The following is a 7,318-nucleotide window of genomic DNA, read 5'->3' as shown; positions in this document are numbered from 1 at the left end:
TATCCATCTTATCACAACCGTTTTTAGGCATAGCAAGTGTTTACATGGAATAGACGGGGGAGAGAGTTCAACACCGACTTGGCAAGTGTCACCTACCAGTAAAGCTAAGGTGCTTATTTCTCCAACCGTTAAGCCTATTGTTAATTCTTTGAAGGAAGGGCTGAAAGGTAGTGCCATCCACTTGGTAGTGGAGCAAAGGAATGCCAAGATATACCCCAAGGTCCTTCGTGGTAGCCATACCACACACTCGTCCAAGTTCCTCGGTGACCGAAGAGTCAACATTAGGAGATACAAAGAGACGAGACTTATTCTTGTTAACCTTTTGACCCGAGGAAAGGAAAAATAGATCAAGGCATCTTTCCACCTCTCTCACTTGAGGAATCGAGGCCTCACACATCAAAAAAATGTCGTCGGCGAAAAGAATATGTGATATCAGAGGCCCTCCCCTAGAATCCTTGATCGGTTTCCATCTACCGGCATGAATGGACTCTAATATGATGCGACTCAGTCTCTCAATACACAAAACAAAAAGGTAGGGTGAGATCGAGTCACATTGGTGAATACCTATAGAAGGCTTAATCTTCCTAGTCTTTTCCCCATTCCAAAGTACATTAAGGGTTGTCGTGGAGATGCATTCATCGAGCCACTTAGTCCATTTCTCTGAAAACCCCGCATCTACAAGCATATCCACCACAAAGTCCCACTGAAGCTTATCGTATGCTTTTTCAAGGTCGATCTTCTACATCACACACCCTTTCTTGCCTTTTTTTACCCATAGCGTGGATGCATTCTTGAGCTAGCACAATGTTATTGGTGATCAACCTTCCAGGTAAAAAGCTATCTTGACAAGGACCAATCAACTTTGGCAAAATTCTTTGCACCCGGTTAGCAAGCATCTTAGTAATAATTTTATAAAGAACATTGCAAAGGATAATAGGGATAAAAAGATTGACCTTCTTCGGGTTGTTCGGTTTGTGGATGAGGGAGATGAGCGTCTCATTAAGCTCCGAGGGAAGCGAACCTGACACCAAAAACTCCCTCACGGTATTGATGACGAACTCCCCACAATAGCCCAATATTTGTGGAAAAATACGGATTAGAGCACATCCGAGCCCGGCACCTTCAAAGGACCCATATACTTGACCGTCATGAAAATCTCTTCATTAGAGAACTCTTTCTCGAGCAAGTCCTAATCGTTCCTCTCCATGGAAGGAAAGTAACCATAAGGAGTGACAATGGGAGAGAGCTCTTCAACTTTAACACTATAAAGGTCTTTGAAGAAATTGACCACAAGATTTTCAAGAGCAACAGACTCGGCCACCCATCTATAATTGTTATCCAAAAGTGCAACCACTCTATTACCTTTACGCCTAACCAAGGTAGAAAGGTGGAAGTACGATGTATTCCTGTCCCATCATGTATCCAAGTCTCTCTAGATTTTTGGCGCCATAAGGTTTCTTCTTGATGAAGCATTCCAAGAAGCTCCTTTTGAAGGGTTTGTTCCCGCGCAAGAAGATTGTCCGAGGGAGCATGCTCGATCTCGTTTTGAATCTCCTCAATGTCAATTCGCAACTTATTCAAACGCAAACTAGTGTTACCAAACACTAGCTTATTAAATGATTAGATTAGGTAAGAGAGTGTATATGTTTTATGAAACTAGAGGATAGGTGGAAAATTTATATTCTGTATTTTTTGCTGGTTACTATGTACATGAGTGTTCGTAGTGTTGGAGTAAAGAAGTAACACATATCTCGTTTTGATAACCACAATATTCAACAACGTGCAAAGGTACATTGACATGCATAACAAAATATTGTAACTGATGGTTTCCTGTAAATACAGTGGGTCAAAAGCATGGCGTTAAGGAGCAAAAAACCCGTAAACAAGTCGGGTTAAGTTACTAAGTTGAGCTCTATAAATGGTTATTAATATTTAATAGTTGGTTTAATTTTTTATGTTCAAACTTCTTGCAAGTGATGTTATTTTTTAAATTCACTTACTATTCTATCGTTGCTTCGTAATCATTTCTTTCCAACTGAATGGTTGGATTTGTCAAATACAATTATTGTTTTATGGGAGATGATTTCAGATATATAAAAATAAGTTATAGGTTCAAGATTGAAGTAGTTATGCTTGATCATGTTTAGTTTTTCTTTTGGTTGTGTCATTTGTAATATCAAATATACCATGTATATGTTTGTCCATACATTATTGCTTGGGATTTACAGTCTAATTTGGTAATCTTTAACATACACAAACGATATGACCTTCAACCATACTCTTGCATTTGAGCATCTGACTTAGTAAACAATACTGATAAACCTTTCAATGCTTTCATAATATTCAACACATGTCGCAATAGAATGTGTGGTAGTGTTAAAGTGAGAAGAACATAATTTGGAATTACACTACGGTATTTTTCATCGATACGTACGAGTATATATATACATAGGAGATCACAATCTTGATAAATAAGTTAAGTATCTTGACAAGAGATATTATCCTAATATAAACCGAGATTTTCGTAACACTCCCCCTTAAGTTGGAGCGTAGGGAACGAGAATGCCCAACTTGGACAAAAGCAACTGAAACTGTGTCTTTCCCAAGGCTTTGGTAAACAAATCTGCGGGTTGATTAGCGGAAGCAATGTAAGATGTGACCACGGTGCCGGACTGGATATTATCTCGGACTATGTGACAATCAATCTCTATGTGCTTGGTTCGTTCATGGAAAACGGGATTCGCGGCAATGTGTAGAGCTGCCTGACTGTCACAGAATAATTGCATAGGTCCCAGATGAGCAACACCTAAGGAACGACGCAGTGATTTGAGACACAGAAGTTCACAAACCGCAGATGCCATTGACCTGTATTCTGCCTCGGCCGAGGATCTTGAAATGGTGACTTGTTTCTTGGTTTTCCAAGAGATGGGAGAATGACCAAGAGTGACGAAGTAGCCAGTGATTGTTTGACGTGTGAGTGGGCAGGACGCCCAATCGGAGTCACAGTACGCACTTATCCGAAGAGAGCTTGAAGCGGATAGAAGAAGGCCTTGTCCCGGGTGACCTTTAAGATAGTGCAGGACTCGAAGAGCTGCTGTCCAATGAGCTATGCGTGGTGCTTGCATGAGTTGAGCTAGTGTGTGAATTGAGTAACAAAGCTCAGGTCTAGTAATCGTTAAGTAGATGAGACGACCGATGAGACAACGGTACCTGTTCGGTCTGTCTAGCAGTGCACTCGTGTCAGCAACAAGTTGGTGATTTTGTTCCATGGGGAATTCGGTGGGTTTAGCGGCTAACAGACCAGCTTCGGACAAGATATCGAGGGTTTACTTCCGTTGTGAGAGAAACATCCCTTTGGAATTCCGTGCAACTTCTATCCCCAAGAAATATTTCAAAGGCCCGAGATCCTTCATATGAAAGCAAGTGGAGAGATACGACTTTAAACGAGAAAGCAAAGCTGCATTATCACCTGCTATGATAAGATCGTCGGACGTAAATCAGTACTTGAACCGTGGACTGCCCTTGACAAAGAGAGAACAAGGAGTAATCGGCGTAACTCTGGATGAACCGTAAGCTCATAGGGCGGAAGAAAGCTTAGCAAACCAGTTGCGGGGAGCTTGACGAAGCCCATACAACAACTTTTGAAGCCGACAGACGTAACCAGGGGGGACGCCTACTAGACCCGGAGGAGGCGACATATACACTTCTTCGGCAAGATCACCGTGCAAAAAGGCGTTGTGTACGTCCATTTGTTGGACGTCCCAACCTCGTATGGCAGCGACAGAGAGGAATACCCTAATAGACGTCATCTTGGCAAATGGTGCGAATGTTTCAGTGAAGTCGAGACCCTCAACCTGACGATTGGCGAGAACAACGAGGCGTGCTTTATGACGCTCTATGGACCCGTCGGCATGAAATTTGATGCGGTAAACCCATTTACAACCGATAGGTTTCTTGTCGGGAGGAAGAGGTGTGAAACGCCATGTGTTATTTCTGTTAAGAGCGTCAAGCTCAGCCGTCATGGCTGAACGCCAACACGCATGTTGTACTGCCGCTTTGAAAGAGGTTGGTTTGATATGGGCCATGATAGCTGCCAAGAAGCCGACGTGACCAGGAGAGAACCTAGCACAAGAAACAACACTATCAATGGGAAACCGCGTACCTGAGGATGGTGTGCGTGTGGTAGTGTTGGTGACGTTGGGAGCGGTGATGGAGCAAATTGTGCGAGAGTAGTAGTCGTTCAGGTATGAAGGTGGCCAAACTTCCCTGTCGCTGTGTCGAGTGGCTGTAGGCGCTGGAGCAGATGGTGGTGGTGGTTCCTGAGGTTCGGTGATTACCGAAGCATGAGAAGTAGGTGGTGTGCTCCCCCTGCCAGTATTGTCGGAGTCATAAGCAGTGTCAAATGCAGCCGGATGCATCGAACTAGGCTCGTCTTCAAGTTGCAAGGGCAGATATGGTGCAGCAAAGGGGAAACATGGTCTCATAGAAAGCCACATCCCTAGAGACAAAGAAACTCCGATTTTCAAGGTCATATACAAGCCAGCCACGTTTACCGGGTGGATAGTTGGCAAAGATGCATTTCCTGCTGCTGGGAGTGAACTTATCACCAGAACGAGGAATTGTAGATGCAAAGCATAAGAAGCCGAGAACACGTAGAGTGTCATATTCAAGTGGACGACCATACAACATCTCAAATGGCGTTCTCCCCTTAAGAATTATGCTTGGAGTTCTATTGATCAGATATGCGGCTGTGGTGATACATTCGCCCCAGAAATATAATGGTAAATGAGCATGAAAACGTAGAGCGCGAGCCACGTTTAAGAGATGATGGTGCTTGCGCTCTACGCACCCATTTTGTTGTGTTGTGGCCACGCATGATGTCTCAAATGTAATTCCTTTGTCATCAAAATAAGGGCGTAGAGGAAGGAACTCGGTACCATTGTCTACACGTATGCGCCATACTGTTGTGTTGAATTGAGTACCAACCATGGAGCAGAAACGAGGAAGGAGAGTGACAACCTCTGTTTTAGATCGGAATAAGAACGTCGAGACAGCTCGTGAATCATCCTCTACAATAGTCAAGAAATAAGACGAACCTTGTGAAGAAGGTGTTCTATACGGACCCCATACATCGCAGTGTATTAATTCAAATAAAGAACTTGCTATATTATTGCTCAAAGGAAATGACAATCTTGTTTGCTTAGATTTATGACAAAAATCACAAGGGGAAATAAACGAACTACTCTCTATAGCTAAATCTGAAATGCTAGATAAAATAGACGAAGACGGATGCCCGAGAAGATTGTGCCACAATGATGCCGAAGACTCATGTGAGCGAACAACAGCATGTGCAGACACAACGTGATGCAGCCAGTAGACCCCCCACCCCCAACTTGCCTACCCACGCCAATCACCATCCTCGAAGCGATTTCCTGCAAAACGACAACCTTCGAAGTCATTAGAACAAGTAGACGAAAGTCATCATTGAGTTGGCCAAAAGACAGTAAGTGACAAGTAAGAGAGGGCACAAATAAGACTTTTGGATTTCGAAACCAGCAAATATAAGTTAGAAATCTTACCCGACGACTTCGGACCAGTGTTCATGGAATTGTACATTTTGAGTACGGTTGCCCACTAATCATCATTTAGAGCTGGACTGAAGGCTTGACGATCCGTCGGGGTTAGTGGTGCGAGAGGTGCTTGTGCTGGTGTAGATGGTTGTACGGTATTGGCGACGCCCCTAGAGCGTGTATTGTTACTGAGATCAGGGGGTGAAGACCCAGATTTGCGTGCCGTAATTTTTTCCTTAACCCAGTCGGGGACGCCGTGTATTTTAAAGCACGTTGTCGTGTCGTGACCCTTCTTACCACAATGGGAGCAGATGAGCGACCTCTTATCGACGGTGGAACTAGCCGTAGATGAAGGCGTGCACTTGCGGGCTGCAAGTGCTAAGTTTTCGACAGCCGTGTCGGGATTTGTAACAACCGTCTTCAAGCGTTCCTCTTGTACAACAAGAGAATAGACACGGTTTTCATTTGGCATAGGTTCTTGGGCCAGGATGTTGGATCATAAAGCACCGAAGGTAATGTCATCAAGACCAATGAGGAAATGATGGATGCGTTCTTCACTGTGTTCTTTGGTGAGGAATTTGTTCAATTCGCGGGTACACTTGCCACAGTTGCAGAGATGATGTGGTGAGTATGTGGTCAGTTCATCCCATAGTTTCTTGAGGGACGCGTAATAATTGGCCACGGATTGACCTTTCTGACGAAGAGTAGCAATGTCAGCACGGAGTTGAAGTTTATAAGGCCCATTTCCCACCGAAAATCTTTGACAGATATCGGTCCATAGCGTATGAACCGAGTCGTCGTAGGTAATGGAAGATCTGAGAGAAGGTTCGATGGACTGAAGTGTCCATCCGATGAGCACTGAATTCACCATACTCCAGTCGGCAAATTCTGCAGCAGTAGGTTCAGGATGGGCGATTTGACCGTCGGTGAATGCAAGCTTCTTCTTGGCATTGAAGGCATTGCAAATGGCGTCATTCCATTCATTGAAATTTTCACCTCTCAAGGTGACATGAGAGATGGATAAACCAGGGTGTTCTGAGGGGTGCAAATAGTACGGTGAGCCGAACTCGGCGACAGCGGGGCGGGTGATAGAAGTAGTAGGGTCCACCATTGAGCGGAGGCGGAAGGAAAAAAATAGGTTTAGGATCTTAATTGCTCTGATGCCATGTTAAACTGAGAAGAAGATAATTTGGAATTGAACTGCGCTATTTCTCATTGATACGTACGAGTATATATATACATAAGAGATCACTATCTTGATAAATAAGTTAAGTATCTTAACAAGATATATTATCCTAATATAAACTGAGATTCTCGTAACAGGTAGTGTTGTTATAATTCTTCTTGTAATCTTAGCATCAGACGACAAACCGATGAGAGTTCTAAGAAATAGCTAGGTTCTAGGTTCTTGAGAGGTGGCCAAATTCTTTATCTTTAAAACGTTCTGATTTGTACAACTAACTTTTTTATCTTAATTCATATCTAAGCATAAGTTTATAACGATATTTGATTTTACTTCAATTATAAAGTTTTAAAATCCTTTGATGCTTATATTGAAAAACCTTTCTTTTGAGAGATGTAAATAACATAAAAATAGTGATCAATATGATAAAGATTAAAATTCAAGAGAAATCCGAATTATAACAGAAAAGGTGCAATGTAGGATGTGCAATGTAAATGAAGGATATCTTTACATTGAATTCTAACATACTTATAGTACAAAAGAAGAAAATTGACACACAAAAAAA

General features: G+C 42.8%; 1 pseudogene; it reads right to left on the bottom strand.

Annotated features, from left to right (window-relative positions):
* Positions 1-5,634: 5,634 nt before the first annotated feature.
* LOC141251493 (uncharacterized) lies at positions 5,635-6,681 on the bottom strand (annotated as a pseudogene).
* Positions 6,682-7,318: the final 637 nt, after the last annotated feature.

The sequence above is a fragment of the Phyllobates terribilis genome, unplaced genomic scaffold (assembly GCF_046119375.1).
Source record: "Phyllobates terribilis strain yellow unplaced genomic scaffold, ASM4611937v1 Scaffold_7145__1_contigs__length_39677, whole genome shotgun sequence".
Taxonomy (NCBI): domain Eukaryota; kingdom Metazoa; phylum Chordata; class Amphibia; order Anura; family Dendrobatidae; genus Phyllobates; species Phyllobates terribilis.
Note: the sequence above shows the minus strand (reverse complement) of the source record. Positions and strands in the feature narration are given on the sequence as shown.